The sequence below is a fragment of the Nannospalax galili genome, unplaced genomic scaffold (genome assembly GCF_000622305.1).
Source record: "Nannospalax galili isolate Female #2095 unplaced genomic scaffold, S.galili_v1.0 scaffold330, whole genome shotgun sequence".
In the NCBI taxonomy this organism is placed as follows: Eukaryota; Metazoa; Chordata; class Mammalia; order Rodentia; family Spalacidae; genus Nannospalax; species Nannospalax galili.
The window spans coordinates 2,005,472-2,024,367 of NW_008329640.1; positions in this window are offsets into that span (position 1 = coordinate 2,005,472).

An 18,896-nucleotide genomic window follows, 5' to 3' on the forward strand; every position below is an offset into this window, starting at 1 on the left:
ATGGCAGCCACAGACAGCAGTGATGTCAGAGATATGTATATCCTACTGGCTCTGTTTCTCTGATAGAACCCTGACTAATATGCCATTCAAACAGATCAGGAAGTGACAAGCAGGCGTTCTTGGCAACTTTATCCTACAGTAGGAGACTTGGCACATTTAGCATCACACAGGAGGTTATGAGGAAGGAAGTCTTTGTGCAGTGATGAAGGGTCTTGGCCCAAAACAAGAAGTGAGGAGGCTTTTGCATAAATTATTGATTTTCTGGGGCTGGGCAAAGGGCAAAAATCAATGATGTATGTGGAGCCTCAGAAAAGAAGGGACCAGTGTTTCACTTCATATGCATAGAAGTTTGCTACCTTATGATCCCAAAGAGGTTAGTTTAGCTCTTCTGAATCATTTCAACTTATGTCATTTTTCTTTTTGTTTTTTTATTTGCCAAAGTAAGCCAAAGTCAAGCCAAGCCCCACATCCTGTTTGAGTAAATGTCTCTATACTATAAAGTTCTCAAAATTCTAGAACTTTTTGTGTCTTTTCAGTGTAGAATGTTATGAAATTTTATTTGAAACTCAAAGCTCAGATTGCTAAAATCTGTTCATTAGAAACACTAACTTGAAAAATCAAATATTCAGAATTAAAACATTACAAAAATCATCTAAGGTGGAAATATTCTTGGTATGGTCCTTTAGATTGCTGTCAGTGACCTTGACAGTGAGTCATTGATTGATTACAGCAAATCGATCTCAGAAGTGGAAAGATGTATTTGGGTGATACTATATGCGTCCATAATACATGTTCACCGAAGGAGTTTGACTGTTACAGAAAAACAAATGAACCTAAACTTAAATGTTCCTATTGTGGAAAAAGCCTGAGCAATGATTGTACGCACCATCTCTCCCGAGGCAAGACTCAAAAACAAAAAGCAAACTCTGAAAGAAAACCTCCAAAATTTCTGCACCAAAAGAAGATAAATGTTAGCTAGGATCAATATAGTGAGAAGTAAAATCAAATAAGCAAATCTAAACATTGCCTAAAGCCCTTAATGACGTCAGCCTCAGAAATGTCTGGGAAGGTGAGGCTCGTGAAAGGAGAGTAAACACGATGTAACATTGCTCTCTGCATAACTGTCCCAATCTGTTTTCAAGCAAGCCTCCATATCACAAAGTTCACCCTGTTCAACTCATTTACACAAGGATATTTTAGAACTCCAAAAGCATATCTGAAGTTTGTCTGGAAACTCTGACACAGTCTAGATAATTTTTTTTCAATAGCCTCACAGTACTAATAGTAAAACAACACAGATTCCTGAGTAGAATCACTTGAATGTAAAAAGAACTCAGAATCTCTTTCCTTAGATGATCAATGAAATAAAAAAGGCACCAGCAGAAAAGAAGGGATAAAGTTTGTGCCATAGAATTCCAAACCAGGGAGCTAGAGAGATGACTCAGTAGTTAAGAGCACTTGCTGCTCCTCCCAAAGACCCAAGCTTGGTTCCCAGCACCCAAGCCTGGCAGCTCACAATTGCTTACAACTCCAGCTTCAGAGGATCCAACACCCTCTTCTGGCTTCTGAAGGTACCTGTATGCATGTGGTATACCCACAGAAAGACACACTACACACACATAAATACATAAAAATAAATCCTAAAAAATTCCAAAATGGCAGCCAAGGAAAGAAACAGAATTTTCCAGTATGATCCAGAGTATCTCCTTAAATGACTCTTAATAAAATTAGTATGTGAGAAAATAATTGAGTTTTGAGACTTCTAAGAATTCACACACTACCCAAACACCTTAGAGAGAGAGGACCTTAGATACTGAGTGGACAGATTGATCTAGAAGATAAAATTCCTGAATAGAAGCCTCTGTACCCCACCACGAAGCCTAAACAGAAGCAAGGGCCCCCAGGCTTGCTGTATTTTCACGGAGAAACACAAGAGAAAGTTACTTTAAAAGCTCAATCTAACCATCTTAAATTTAAAAAACAATCCAAACAACAGAACTAATTCCCTCATGAGTTTTAGTCTATAGATCATAATAAAATATAAAAACCAATAGGTAAATGATCATAGAACAATACAGTAGAATGATAAGGACCTTAACAGAGTGAAGGAAACAGATTGTGTATCAAAATTAACTTACTATAGGTCTACTAAGTAAATTAGAAGCAGCTAAGTGGAATAAACCCAGCTGAAAAATAAGTTGGATGAGGGGAAAACCTGATGTAATCACAGGAGACTGGGAAGAAAATAAGACAGGGATTAAAGCAATTAGACCCAGGATGAGGGATGCAAAGGACAAAGACTGCCAAACTGAAGAATAATTAGTACCCCAAAAGTTTAAAAAACAGGATCAAGAAATATACCAAAACATAATACAGGAAAATCTTTTACTGAAATGAAGAAAAAAAATCAAAATGGTATGTCAGTTATACCGTGAAGAGCTACTCCATGATGGCAAACATCAAGATATAGTCGTTATAGAATATTAAAGAATAAATATATAATGATAGATACAGAGACATATCCTAGTTCAATTATTGGACCTTGGAGATTATATATATATATATGCATATATGAGTTCTGGGCAAAGACATGCAGAGCAACCTGTTGCACCAGGAATAAGAGCAGAGGGTCTACTGAGTTGGGTAGGAAAAGAGAAACAATCTCTGCAAGAAGCAGCCCTTGGACCACCCTGTTCTCCTTTCATCTCCCCCTTCCTCATTGCGATCCTCGGTGCTGACTATTCTCGAGTCCACTGCTCATCCCATGAGAAAGAACCCCTCAGAAATAGAGGCAGCCACGGGCCCTGGAAAGGGGAGAGAGGGGCAGGCAGAGACGTGCTCTTGCAACTAAATAAGTGAAGCCCCTGCACTTTCCTTATTCTGAAAACAAACATGGCCTGCCACCCCTCAGCAGTTCTGAAATGACTGCCCAACCGCTACACACTGGGCAGAGAAAGGGTGCCACTTCCTGGTGAGATTCAAGTATAGGGCCCATACAGACCAGGCCATGCATTACCAGAATAATACCTTCCCACCTCCCTAGGACAACAGCCTTCTGGGGCTTTCGGCCAGAGGCTCTGGGAATCAGCATCCAACTGAGACTTGATAAAATGAACCTGTCTCCACTGCAGTTAGGCTCAACGAGATCACCATCCTTGTTTGTCCCTCTAGCCATATTTGGGCATACAGCTATCTAAATATTGTATTGAATTTGCCATATTTTTTTAGTCAGTGGGAGAGGAAAAGAGATGACAAGGTAAAAAAAAAAAGAATTAGGAAAATTGGATCAACAGTGGTAAATACCATCAGACCTGTCTAAGGCAGGAGGTCTAAATTAGACTTCACTCTGCCCTTTCTCAGCTTCCTTCAGCTGTGTTCAGCTCTGAAGAAAAACAATGGAACTAAAGTCATTCTGCGGTGCTAGAAATAGAGCAATAGAAGTTGTGTCTGAAAGGCAAGATGTAAGTAGGGATTATATAATTTGACTCTTGATAACATGTAAGTCTATGGTTCAGGTTTCAGAATTCTGCTTCTTTTTAAGGGTATTATAGCAAAGGTAAAGGCAGCAACAACCTACTGGCCCACAGTACAGATCACACAGTAAGTATTTAGATCTTGTCTCCCCAACACTGACATTGTGGGAAGCCATCTGAGAAACATGAACAGGAAGGCACTAGACACAGCATGGTGTGAGATGACAACCCGGGGAACTGGACATAAATCCTAGATCCCTTGTCTAAACACTTCATAACTTTAGGAAAGTGAGAGGAAATCGCTCGTCTTAGTTTTTTTATCCACAAAATGGGGATGATGGTAATAACTACCAAAACACCTCCCAGGACTGGCAGAAGGCTGAATGAGATACAGGGGAAGGAGGCGAATGCTAATCAGATAGGCTTGTTCTGGGGCTGAAGAGATGGTTCAGTGATTAAGAGCAAGTGCTACTCATGCAGAGGACCTTAGTTAGGTTCCCAGCATCCACATCAGCTAACTACCAACCACCAGCTCTAGAAGATCTGATGCCCTCTTCCAAAGTCCAAAGGTACCTGCACATACACAATACACATAATCAAACAATAAAAATAAATTTGAAAAAACAGACTCCTGGACCTAAAGCCCACTCAATGGGAAGAAACATGTATGGTACTATAAACCTAGCCAAATACACATAGCTGGAGAGGCATAGATCTTAGAGAAAACTCCAAGGCTGTCACATCCCTAGACAAATGTAATATGGATCCTTAAATCTATAGACAAGTATCCCAGTCACCACCCATCAAAGAAGCTTCTTTATCAAAAGACAGAGATAGTTACAGAGTTCCACAACTGGTCACACACAGAGATTGTCTGTGAATTTCCCAAGCCTAAGTGGCACATCTAGGTTGCAACCTCTACACCTAAGGCTTATAGAACATAGAACAAGGGATGAAGGGAACATTAATGTATCTTTCAATTCTCATCAATGAAACTCCCTCATGCAACAGAGAGCCAGGGAACACGAAAGGTCACAAATGGCCAAAACGCAGAAAATAAAGAGTCTACAGAGTGTGGATCCTTGGACAGGTCTCCTATATTAAAATCCACACACCCAGGGCTCATGGATCATTGTGGAAGAGGGACAGAAAGATTGTAAGAGCCAGGGAAGAGGTACATGACCATACAGAATTAGTCCTACAGGCTCCTGGGACTCTTCTCATATGAACCTACAGCAATAGTGTCAGCATACTCAAGACCCATGCAAACTTAAGCAGACAAAAACCGAGCACAGAACTGTGGAAATGAATAGCAGGCCCCAATCTTAGTCAAAGAATTATTAGCATCTGATTACTGCTGGGTGAGAAAGAGCTGATCTTACAAGGAGGGACTCTAGATAGACTGATTAGATCCCAGTGGATGAACTTGCACTGAGAGATATCTGGGAGCACTAACTTTACATGATAGGCCTTAACACAAATGACAGAAGGCATGAACTCCAATAGGGGAAAGGGGCATTATGGGAGGGTGCCAAAGGGGAAGGGGGTATAAAGATGATTTTCTGTATGAAATACACAAAAATTCAATTTTAAAAATTGTAAAAAGCTCCTGAGAACTCAAAAGTAAAATTTAAAAATAGGTGCACACTGGAGTAGCCAACCATTTCATGTCACCTCTAATGCTATGAGAAATACATCACTACCTGCAGCCTACTAACAAACTCTTTTATTAAAAAAAACTTTAAAGTGACCCCCTAGCTCATAGGATTTGGTACATAAAATTCAAATTTTAGGAGCACCTGGATTTTCTTTTTTGTTTTTGTTTTTTTTGAGAAAGGGTCACCTGTCCCCAAAAAAGTCCCATCATGAAATGGTAGTGACTAATGATTTGAGGAATAGTTGATTTGTAAAAGGTTTGGGGGGTATTTTGTTGGAGAGTCTGTATCTCCCAGTAAAGATGCCTGATAAGGAGTTGGATATAGTCTACAATTAAGAGGAAAGATCCATATTGTAGGCATACATTAGAATTCCCTAGTTATCTATTGCTACAATGCTATATAGCAGCCATGAAACCCTAACTGCTCATCCATTAGAGTAGGCTGAATAGGTATCTGTCCTAATCCTAACTAGACCCACTCACATGTTTGGAGTTCAGCTGGCTGCCTCATTACAAGATCAGCCTCAGCCATCTGCTTCACATCATCTATCGACTAGTCCAAGAAGGTCTTCATGGTGATGACTAAAGTGCAAAAAATGAAGGCCAAGACTAATGGCCCAAGCATTTTTCAAGCCTCTGATTGTATTATAGTTTGCTGATATCCTTTTGGTTAAAGCAAGTAATCTGGCCAAGCCTAGAGACAAAGTGGAAGAATACTGCAAAGCAACTAGATCCAAGGAGAGGAGAGACAAAGTCATTTTTGCAGTTACCACATCATAATTCTGTAGAGAGTGAATTAATGCCTTGGGTCTAGAGGGAAAGTATAGATGAAAAGAAAGAGGGAGATGCTCCATTGTCTTCACCAAGAATGAACAATGAGTTTTTGAAGCACCACCCTCTAAAGCCTAGCTCTACTGGTCTGCATCTCTTATCTGGATTACGTATATCTTTGTACTGTAAGAGTGGAAATAGTGAGATCTTAGGAAGAGCTGAGAGATGACTACATTTTGGCTCTGCTAGTGATGATGGAGTTGTTGAATAGTGTTCAGATGCATAACTGATAGAACTTGGTAAGTGTGTGATAGATGGGCAACAAACAAAAAGACTTCCAAGTTTTTAGCCTAAACAACCAAGAGGGCCATTACTAGGTTAGAGAAGACTGGTAAAGATGCAGGTTTCTTCAGAGTAGAAAAGAATATGTTTTTAATCACGGAAGTTTGAGACCCGGGTAGAGATGTTTATTGGGCAATTGAATATGGGAGTGTGAAGTTCAGAAATAGGTCAGGATCAAATATGTAACTTTAGGAGCTATCAGTTAGTGAAGATGTGTATTACTAAAACCACAAGATGGATGATATCACCTAAGTTAGGAAGTCTGTAGTGGAAAGATGACAGACTGATTAATTATGATAAGGACTGCCTTCTGTCCTTATCATAAGTAGACACCCATTCTATGTAATGTGGACCATCTTGTGCTGTCCCTTACCACCACAGCTTTAGTCAAAAATCTTCATTTTTCTCCTAGACTAAGCAATTGAGTCCCCGTGTCTCATTTCATTAGCTCATTATCCATACAGTCACTAGGGGAGAATCTTTGTAACCCAAACCTATTTTGTCACGCCTTCATAAAAGCTTAACACAACTCTATGGTAGATAGATTAGTCTGATGTCACCTGAACAGAGTGACCAAAGCTAGCATCACTAGCTGAGGAATAAGTAGTGAATCAACAGGAAGTGTATAGTAACACCTGTAATGTCTTCCTGCTCAAAGCTAGGCTGGTTTGTAGGAAGTAAGGGGATTCCAGGACCCCATGAAGGAACACCATAAAGAATCAGCCCAACCAGGACTTACAGTGTTCTACAGGATGGCCCAATTTCCTAATAAAAAATTTGGTTAAGTGAGGGTGAAGGGAGGTGTGAATTAACATATATCAAGAGAGAATCAAGAGACAAACACATGCTTTGTATGAATGTGTTTGGACTGTGATTTAGACAAACTACTATAAAAAGATGGGGTTTTTTTTAAAGGGGATTAAACATAACCAATTTTAAGTACTATTAGGGATTTTTGGAGATTCTGTTGTGTGTGAAAATAGCATTTGTTATATTTTTAAAAAGAAATTTTCTTATGAATGTAGACGTGAAACTGTCGAGGACGAGGAAACTACTGGGGGGGGAGGGGATTTGCTCACCTGTATAATATATATTTACATGGGAAAAATTTAATTTTGTAAATATAAGAAATGGGTATATTTTGTGAATTTTTAAAGAAACTGCACTGAAGAACTTATAGATTCTGTATTTGCTTTAAAACAAAATCAAAGACAGTTAGTTATTAAAGGTGAGATAAGTCAAAAACAGAAAGACTCCAACACGTGTAATAAGCAAGTATTATTGACCCTATCTTTTAATTATTTTCTCTTTTACTTCATGACATACTGTATTCCAAGTACATAAAACCCAATGATTATCCAATAGAATATATTCACAATCTTGGTAACACATACCTTAACAAGATATTAATTATAATAATTTTTTTAATTTATAAACTAAAAAATATTGAAAATGCCTGCAATCAACACTACTGGATCACTGCTAATAGTCTGCAACATAGCAGCATTTTTTGTGTTGCTACCACGTAGATTTTATGCATACATTAATCTATGCTAACACATAGATTAGAATACTCCATGTCCCTTTTTCTTAATACCCACTCAGTTATTTTTTCATATGTCCAAACACTTTATGTTAGTCAGCTTTCCATTACTAAAACAAAATACACAAGAAAATCAACCTTAAAATAGGTTTATCTCTCTTTAAAAAGGTTTCCACTTTCCAGCACTCCTTCTGTACGCTACTGCATGACAGTCTCCTCCAATGTTCACCCCAAATGCCAACTCCTTTATGAACCCTTTCCTCATCCTCCTCACATCCTCTCATCCTTAGCCCCTATTTTCCATTTTAAGCAAAACTAGTTGCTTCCCTTCTCCATGTTTTCCTAGCCCCTTGAAGATATCTCACTGCCATTGCACATTGGAAGTATTGGCTCCCTATCCTGCGAAATGAATAATTAAATGGTGTGTTTCCTTCATGTGTATACCATGCAATCCTAGAGTGTGATAAGTGCTCAATAAATTCTTGAAGAAATTTGTTGACAGGAGGGAGGGAGGGAAACATAAAGGAAGAGAAGGATGGAAGGAGGAAGGGAGGGAGAGAGGGAATTTTACTTCCTCTCTTCTAATTACAGAAAGACTGCTAAAATCATATACCTGTATTCTCAGAGGGCTTGGAGCACTTTGTTTCCCACTGATCGTATCAAGCATTACATGCAACCCACTGTCCACCCAGCTCATGCCCCACAAGGGTAGACAGTCTTTATGCAGATGTAAGCTTTCTACGCCTTTCCCTCTTCCTATCTCTGTATCAGCAACAAAATAAGCAGAACTCAACTCCAAGTTTCTATGGCTCTTTTCTGATTCCAACCCCATAGAGCACAAAGAGGATAGGCAAAGCCCTGCAGTCCTATTTCTAGACTATTCCTGAGCACTCCAGCAGAGTGGAAAGGCCTCCCGTAGGGTGCTTTGGTGCTTTGCAGGATCCAAGGCCCTGATGGGAGCAGGAAACATGATTGTGATCACTCTTCATAGTGATTACTGGCTCAGGCATTCTAATGGCTCTTAGCAAAAATTATCCCTCCATCAGATGAAGACAGAAACAGCAGTCACAAATAAATGCCAAACCTGACAGCATGTGTCCTGCATGGTTAACCCTTAGGCACCCATGGTTCTTGATCCAGACCGCTAACAGGTCCCCAAAAGTTCCAAGTCCCCCACCCAGCAGATGTCCTTCAACTCTCCCTGGAGAGCTATGTAGGATAACTGCTGCAAGTGCTCTAACTAAAGCCCCTACTCTAGAACCCAATTCTGTGGCCATCACTGAGGTTCAGTTTCTACTTAAAATGTGATTATGTTCCAAGGGTAAGTGTGACTCTCCCTGACATGCCCCGCCACCTTCCCAGAATCTAAACCCAGCCTCCATGCTCTTATATCGTGGTCCCAAGAAAGAAATCCCTTGAATTTGAGCTTATACGACAAACATTTCATTAGTCTGATACACAGAGGGTAGGCTGTGCATGGGTGTACCTTCAAACTGGAGTATTTTTGCTTGAGTCATAAGGCAAGGGAATAAACTAAATGTTCTAAATCTGCATTGAAATACAGAATGAACTCAGACATCACCTTGACCACCCAACACATGTTGGGTGTACCCTGAGATGCATATGCCATTGGCATTCTGCCGGAATCCCCTCCTACAGGAGGCCGAGTGGAGGAATAGTTGAGACCAGGCACCCCACGCCAGACCAAATGCTGACTCAACTCCCATGAACCATGTTAGTGTGGGGCTTGTGAGATGATATCTCCAAGCATGATTACAATCCATCAGGCCTCTCTTTTCAACTTCTCTCATGAATTGTAAGTAGAGTTAAATGACATAATCCATAAATCTCCTGGTGCCCAGCACACAGCTGCCATCATGGCTCTTACTCTAATGGGTAGTTTTTGTGATCGGTCCAGAGGAGCAATAAGAGCTGAGAGTCACAGAGTACCTATTTCCATGACACTTTGCCAATGCTGGGTTAGCTCAGGCAGTCCTCATGAGGCTGGTGCTGCTATAATTTCCATTTTATAGATGATGAAATGGAGGCATCAGAATGTTATCTTGTTCAACATCACACAATTAAGTGATAGAATCAAACTTCAAGCTCCAGCTACTCAACTCTTACTCGCACACTCTGTTACCTCTGGAATTCACCAGTAATTTATACTTTCAGAGGCACATTGATAAGGCTTTCATCAAACCTGTCCTTCCCATCCACTTGGTGAGAACAAGTTCAACAGAGAGCCTAAAAAGCATTATGCCATGTGAAAGAAGCCACACAAAAGATCAACATCTAGCTGATTCTTTTCATGTAAATATTTTATGTATATGTGTGTGATGTGCCTGTGTGTGTACATATTTATGTGTTAGGGTTGCAACATGTGTGGAGGTCAGAGGACAAGCTCAGGAGTTGGTCTTTACTTTCTACCTTGTTTGAAGCAGGCTCTCTCTTGTTGCTGTACTACGTAATTCAGGCTCATCGGTCTGTGAGCTTCTGGGGGACTCTCCTGTCTTCTGCCATCACCTATAGGAGTTCTGTGATTACAGAAACACACCACTGAAACTGGCTTTTACCTCGGATTTATGAATATCAACTCAGTGAAGCTTGCTAAGCAAACACTTATATCCACCAAACCAGCTCCATGGCCCCAATTCCTTTTCTAAAAAATGGCCAGAACAGGCAAATACATTGAGACAGAAAACATGCTGGTGGTTGTCAGCAGCCAGGGCTGTGGCAGAGAAGGAGGAAGGATTATTTAAAGGAAATTTGGGAGCTTAAGGGGAAGATGGCAGACTCAAAGCTGTATCTGGAAGCAGATAAAAAAAAAAGATAAAAACTGATAGATCCTATTGATATAAGAGAAATAACTAAAAGAAACAAAAATAAGCTGAGGCAAGAATTTCTCAACAGAAAAGAAGCCAAGCCACTCTTACAACCTGCTACCACCAGCCAACATCAGCTATTTCCACCTGATTATTTAAAGGAAATTTGGGAGCGTAAGGGGAAGATGGCAGACTCAAAGCTGTATCTGGAAGCAGATAAAAAAAAAAAGATAAAAACTGATAGATCCTATTGATATAAGAGAAATAACTAAAAGAAACAAAAATAAGCTGAGGTAAGAATTTCTCAACAGAAAAGGAGCCAAGCCACTCTTACAACCTGCTACCACCAGCCAACATCAGCTATTGCCACCAGTGAAGTGCTCCCATGGGCAGGTGCTACAAGAGCCAGAGAGAAAAGGTCCAGTATATGGAAAAGCAGCCAGAGTTTGGATAAAGTATGCATGGAGAACCAGTTGGAGCAGGGTAGGCATGGGAAAGCGAAGCAGACTCCAGACACCATCTTTACTCAACTCCGTTCAATTACTTTAATCCCAGTTGACTAAATTTAAGGTTGCCAATCAGAAAACTCCCCTCTGAGAATCTAGAATTGGGACCACAAAATGGAACTGGATCTCAGAGTTAAGTTGCATGTAGACTTACAAGTTTGAAAGCTAAGGCATAATCATGTTTTCTGGCCTGTGATCTGATTTGCAGACAGTTCCTAAAATGGCCTCCAGTGGACTACACTGCCTGGTGTAATTCCCTCTGCTTAGTGACTTGTTTCTAACAAAAATGAGGAAGGAGTGATGTCACTTCTGAGACTGTACTTGCCTCTACTCTTCTCTGGCTCTTTTCTCCTGTATGTTCTAAGGAAATAAATTGTACTTTTGTGATATAAGACCCAGGTAGCCAGGACCTGGGGATGACTTCCAGTCAGTGGGCGGAAAGGACTGAGGCTCCTGGTCTAAATCCTAGTTTAATACCCAATTGCTCCAACCAAAACAATTTAGATAGGAAAGGGTTTCTTTCAGCTAACAGTCTACCATAGTGGGGAAGTCACAGCAGCAGAAACTTCAGGGAGCTGATCACATTGCATCATAACTAGGAACAGAGAGGAAAGAATATATACTTTGATCAGCCAGCTTTCTCCACTCTGAATACAGGATTCCCTGCCCAAGGAATGGTTCCAACCACAGTGGGTGAGTCTTCCCACCTCAATTAATGTAATCAAGATAATCTCACACTGACATGCCCACAGGCCAACCTGATCTAGACAGTCCCTCATTGAGACTCTCATTCCAGGTGATTCTAGATTGTGTCAAGTTCACAATTAAAACTCAGTCATCACAGTCCAACAAGTGTCTAGGAACTGAATCCTACCAATACTGTGTGATAAGCTTAGAAGGAGATCCTGAGTTTTGGGACGATTAAGCTCTACTCAATACCTTTGAGGTGCAAAATACCCACCCCCACTAAGCCCCATCTGAATCCCCAGCCTGAGGGTTGAGGCAATAGCTTAGTGGGCAAGCGCTTACCCAGCATGCATGAGGCCCTAGATTCAATCCCTATAACTGCCAGAAAAATAAATGAATGTCCAACCTGCAGAAACTGTGAGGCATTAAATGTTGTATTGAGTCACTAAGTTTTAGCGTAATTTGTTACACAGCAACAAAGAACATGGTGTGGGGGAGAAGGATGTAAATCCAGGCTGAAGAGAAAAAAGAAACAGATACACACAAAAGGAGAAGTGAAAGATAGGGAAAGCTGGCAGCCAGAGTTCGTGGATTCCAATGGACGTCATAAGACCAACAAGGGGCAATTGCTGCCATTGTGGCATGAGATGATGGTGGGAACGTAATGCCCTTTTCTGTAAGAACAAGGAAGGAAAATGCTCAGAGACCAAAATCAGGAGATCAGGAGATCAGGAGATTAGTTTTATGCTAATACAGGGTCAATTAATATAGGAAGCATGACATAATCCAACTCAGCAACTGCATGTCAAACTAAGTTAGTGCCCCTCTACTGTTACCAAGGAAACAAGATCCTTGCCCTCGAGGTGCTCACAGTTAAGGGAGAGAGGACAGCTATGGCATGGTGTATTAGTGCTGCATTTGTCCTATGAGTGATATATCTTGAAAAGAGTGATTGATTGTGTCTGGGAAGACAGAGACTCTCCCGAGGAAGTGGTATAAACATGCACAATGATCACATTTGGAGAATAAATGTATTTCGCAAAGTGTCCAGGACATTAAAGGAATTCAGAGTAACAAAATGAATACAGTCTGTACTTCTGGTATTCTTTGTTATCTTTAGGACATAATGAAATCGTTCATTCTTTAATCTAGGATAAGAAGACTTAGCTCAAGGAAGACCATTTGACACAAGTGTAGAAGGTTCCAGGTAGACTCCACCCACTGGGAAAAAGAGATCAGGGAATGAACTTCTCTGGAAAAAACACAGCCTCAACTGAGCTACACTATGAAAGGGAGTTCTGGAGAGTTAGACTTGTCTGCTGTCTGTGTACCTCACCCCTGCCATGAATTAAATATGAGAACTTAGTCAAGTTATTTAACCTCTGTAGCCTCAGTTTCCTCATTGGAAAGAAGTGGTAATGATTGTTACTGAAACATTAATTAAATAATGGGACCCAGGGATATATTTTCTGACTCTTAAGAATTTTCTGGGAATTGGAGATTTAGCCCAGTTAGTAGAATAATGGCATAGCATGCATGAAGCCCTGGTCTCTATCCTCATCATTACATAAACCAGGCATGGGGACACGCATCTGTAATCCAAGCACCTGAGAGGTAGGAGCAGGAGATCATCCTTGGCTATGTAGTAAGTTTGAGGCCAGTCTGGAATACATGAGGCCCTGTCTCTAAAAATAATAAAAAGGGGCTAGAAAGATGACTTAGTGGTTAAGAGTACTTGCTGTTCTTCCAGAGGTCTTGAGTTCGATTCCCAGAACCCACATGGTGGCTAGCAACCTTCCATAACTCCAATTCCAGGGGAATCCAACACCCTCCTTTGGCCTCTGCAGGCATTGCACAAACATGGTACACTTACATATATGCAGGCAAAACACTCATACACATTAAATAAAAATAATAAATAAAATACTTTAAAAATAAGAAAAAATTATTTTCTGAACTTTATAGTTCTAACGTCAAGATTTCATTTGGATAACAGGTTAAAAAAATTCTAATATTAGCATATTCCAGGTATCTGGTTAACTCACCCATGGGAAAGTCTGCTGGGAAGTTTATCACTTTGCAGTGGTATTCTCACTCATGTTGGCATCATCAGTGGTCAGTATTTTAATGACCTTTGGCCACTAAGGTAAGACAGGTTTAATAAAATGTGTATGCACACACATGGATGAGATCTAAATAGCAAAGTATTGTTTTGTTTTGTTTTGTTCTTTTATATAATTCATTGAGAATTTCGCACATGCATATAAGGTGTTTTGATCAAATCCATACCCACTCCCTCCCCTCCAACTCCTCCCACATCTCCCCTTCACTTTTTTCTGATAACTTCATCTTCATCTTCAATCTTTCTCCTTTTTTTTATATAGGGCTTTTGGCTACTTTAACATTTCCCCCTCTGAAGAGGTATCCCTAAAATCCTTTAAGAATTAAATAAAAGCTCCCAAATACTTTTGACATTTTTGGCCTTTGGAACAGACTGTGTTGCTAAGAGGCCCAAGGACATTGTGACTTTTAGCCAAGAAACTGGTAACTTTTCTTTGGGGTCTTTTTACCCTAACTGCCTAGCCAATTCCTACCTCCTATTCTTATCACACCATCCTCTGAAGAGGTTACCCAAATTGCCAATAGGGAATTGGAACACAGACTGCTCTGGCTTCTTCCATGCTGAACAGGGACACAAGGTGAGGCAACTGGGGTACCCCATCCATGGGTCTATCTAAAAGACTCCTAAATTGCAGAACTCTTATATCTAGGGGGAAAAGAAAGTCCTTGACTAGTGAATAGGAGATGTGAAGGAGAAGTAAAGGCAAGAGTAATTAACATTACAAGTTCTAGACAGGGAACTAGAAAAAAAGTCAGAACAGGGAAATTCTCAAAGGCTCATGTGAGAGTCCATTGGATTTTCTTGACAAGGGCTTCCAAAAGCATCCCTCTATTGGGTTCCTCCTCATTTTTCTTTTGTCTGCCAAGGCTGGACTCAAGAGTGATGGATTCAGGATTTGCTTTCAGGCATTTTTATAGCTGTTGGAGTGGTTAGAATCAGTGTCAGTTCCCACTCAAAGGCGTCTAGATAGGGGGAGAAAACAAATTTATCCATCATTTTAGAACAATAGCGAGCTGTCTCCCTTAGCTACAGGTGGGCACTACAGTACTGGAGACCAAGGTTTGAAGTCTTACATATGAGCAGCACTTTTTGCTTAGAAACAAAATCATCAATGAGAGAGAGGTAATTGTCTAAATAACATTTTATATGGACTTAAGCCTAATGTCTGGGAAGTGTAATCCCTTGAATTCTTAAAGAAACATACTGATGACTTTACTCTTTGGTTATGCTTTCCTTTTGGGTGTTTAAGACCATACATTTTGCCCAAATAAATCTATGTAAGTGCACCCATGGCGTGCAATGCCCACAGAGGTCAGAAGAGGCTGTCAGATCCCCTGGGACTGGAGTTAGGGACAGTTGTTAGCTGCCATGTGGGTGCTTGCATATAAACCCAGGTCTTCTGCAAGAACAACCAGTGTTCTTAACCACTGAGCCATCTCTCTGGTCCCAATTGTCTAAATAACTTTTTATATGGACTTAAGCCTAATGTCCAGGAAGTATAATCCCTTGAACTCTTAAAGAAATATACTGATCACTTTACTGTTTGGTTATACTTTCCTTTTGGGTGTTTAAGACCATACAGTTGACCCAAATAAATTAATTTATTTTTATACTTAAGGTCATTTGAGGATCTGTTCCTCAGGGGTCACATTGGCTTGGAAGGAGCCCATGGTTCCTTTCTTTTACCAGTTCCATCTATGTGAAGATAAGTCAAAGGTCCTGCTCAATCATGGCTGGCTTCACTTGGAAGCATGTAGGAAATGTTTCCTCTGTGTTGACCCTCCTCTTTGTAGACTGGACACTGGTTCAAGTCCATCTGGTGGGGTCTCCATGGCCTCTCTGAACAAGAGGACAGGTGACTCACCACTTTACAGGACATTTCGGGAGATGTTCTGTAGTCCCCTGGAAGTTAGGCATCCTTGGAGGGCAAGGGGCAAAAACTGTCCTTTAAGGCCCTCTGATGAGATTAGTACAGGCCTCAAAGTATGGCTGTTAAACATACAATAAGGTTAGTTCCACCACTCTGGTACCTTTTAATTACCATGTGCTATGTAGATAAAGCTTAGGTAAAAAACCAAATGTTCTCAGATAAACTTTGACTCAGATAAGCAATATATATTTAAACTAGTTGACTAAACTATGGCCATAGAAATTTTAAGATTATGTGTATATTATTTTTGTCATCCTTTATATATCATAACAAACCTAAACAGAACTTCATCACTTGCTTAGGCTTTCTCATTTTTTCTATTTTGGAAAAATATCTTCAGTCCCATATCCTTTTAACATTGTTTACATTCTCATTTTCTTTTTTTTTTTAAATAATTATGAGACATAATAACATTATGTTCCTTACAGTAGTTGACTAAACTATGACCAGAGAAATAGTATGTGTATCATAACAAACTTAAACAGCCCTTCATCTCTTGCGTAGACATTCTCATTTTTTTCTATTTTGGAAGTTATCTCCATTCCCATATCCTTTCAACATTTTTGCATTCTCATTTTCTTTTTTTTTAATAATTATGAGACATAATAACATTAACAAATAAATTTTCCATCTGTTGTGAGAATTCTTTCCTGGGGATAATAAGCAATGCTTATTACCTTTTAAGGTTAAGGCAATGTTTGATTAAAGTTTTACTGGGGAACCAATGAATTTACTGAGCTTACTTACTGACATAACTGAGGGGTTGCTGAGGTGTATGGATGACCTGAGGGTATGCACACTGAAAAGCCTTTACCCAGCATGGGTCAAGCTTTCTCTTTCTAGTCTTCTCCAGATTGTGTACTTTAGCCTTGTACCACCAGAGTATCCAGCCACTCTTCCCAGCCAACTATATGTAATTTGGCCCTAATCACACATGGTCTCCTGGATTTGGGGAGGGCTTTGATGTGAGGGCAATCTGGCTGCAACATCTGTCACCCCATTGATAGCCAGGGTTGATTCAGCTGATCTGGCTGGCTAGGTGGGTGTCCCTTTCCTCCCTTAATACTCCAAGTGCATCCCTCCCAAAGCTGTGCAATGGGTTGAAGAGGACGACCTTCCCCGATAGAGGAGGACTGGTCTTCGGTCAAGGGTATATGAGTAGCTGCACTCCCCTGCTAGAACTCCAAACAAGCTCTCAAGCAAAGTATTTTTAAAACTTGTCGTGGTAACAGAAGAATATGAAGAACTAGGCATGTGGCTCTATCGTAGAATGTTTGCCTAACATGCACAAGGCCCTGAGATCAGTCTGCAGAAACATACACACACACACACACACACACACACACACACACACACACGAAGGGGGAGGGAAAGAGGAGAGGAAGAAGAGGAGCAGAGAGAGGCAGGAGAGGAGGGGAAGATGGGAGCAATGATAACAAAGCATAGGAACCATCAAAAAACCTTGGAAGTTACATCCTAGGAAAACAAAAAGGTCAATAGTCTCCATAGGATTTTGAAAAGGCCCAAGCCTCACAATAAAACACTCAAAACAGCCAGGCATGGTGGTGCACACCTTTAATCCAAGCACTTGGGAGACAAAGCCAGGTGGATCTCTGTGAGATCCAGGTGAACCTGGTGTACATAGGAAGTTCCAGGCCAACTGGAGCTACCAGGAAACCCTGTCTCAAAAAGACAAATAACAAAAATTACTCAAAACATGGAGAATGCAATCCAAGATTACATGTGAGGAATCAGAAAAATTTCAACTCACTTGGGAAAGAATAATCAATAGACATAAATACCTAGATGACATAAATGTCAGACTTGTCTGATAAAAGACTTTAAAGAAGTTCTTGTTATAAATATACTCCACTAAATAATTGCTAACACTTTGACAAATAATATAAAGATAGAAAGTACAAACAATATGTATATATATTGAGATATATATTTATTGAGATATATATTTATTGAGACATATTGAGATATATATCTCTCAAGAGGAAAGTTGAAAACTAAAAAATGTAGAATGGATATAATAGCAAAATACAGATGACAGAAGAGTTAACAAATTATCCAAAATAAACAGTAGAGATAAATTTAAAACCTCTTTTAAATGGAGATAGTCTCAGAAACCTATGGAACACTAATAGAAGGTATAATGTGTGTGTTATTTTCAGAGACTGGGTCCCGGAGATCGGGTCAGAGCCGGGGTCCGGAGATTGGGTCCCAGAAAGCTGGATCAGCAAAGCGCTGGACAGCAAGGAGCAGAGATACAATAAAGCAGTAAACACAGACTAAGCCGAGCCTTGAGTCCTGTGTCTTACTACCGGCGACCTGATCTCACCGGAGAGCAGCACTCTCCGTTACCGACCCACGGATACCCCAGCTTTCGCGGCCTCGGTGCTTCTTCCCTGTGGAGTTCACTGGCCAGGACTCCGCAATCCTGAGGAAGGGCACAAGGGTGTAATAGGGGCGGGATCTCGACTAGAATACTCTAGTAGCAGAGAAAGCTCTCCGCTCCAGAGAAGTGTGTAGCTATTAGCTACAGCCAGCATCAGAGAAGTCTTCGCACCTGCCGTCTCCAGAGAGGCGCGGCCGGCCAGGCCTGACAGCCGCTAGCTAGCCAGCGGGACCAGAACCACGGCGGGAGAGTGCACGCACACCTGACCCTGGGCCACATCCAGAGTGAGTGCGCCCGGGAGCCCAGGCACGCTCCCCACATCGCTTGCAGCCAGACTCACGCCAGGATTAGCCAGGTGTGGTGGAGACCCCAGGGTGCCCGCACACACCACGCCGGAGGTCAAGCGACCCACCCCATATCTGGACCATATAATGTGTGTGTTATTTTCTAAAACCACTTTAAGATTTCACCTCACCCCAGTCAGACTGGCTAAGATCAAGAGAACAAATGATGCCAAATGTTGGAGGGGATGTGGGGAAAGGGGAACACTCATCCACTGCTGGTGGGGTTGCAAACTGGTTCAGCCCCTATGGAAGGCAGTGTGGAGAACTCTTAGAAAACTACAAATGAACCTAC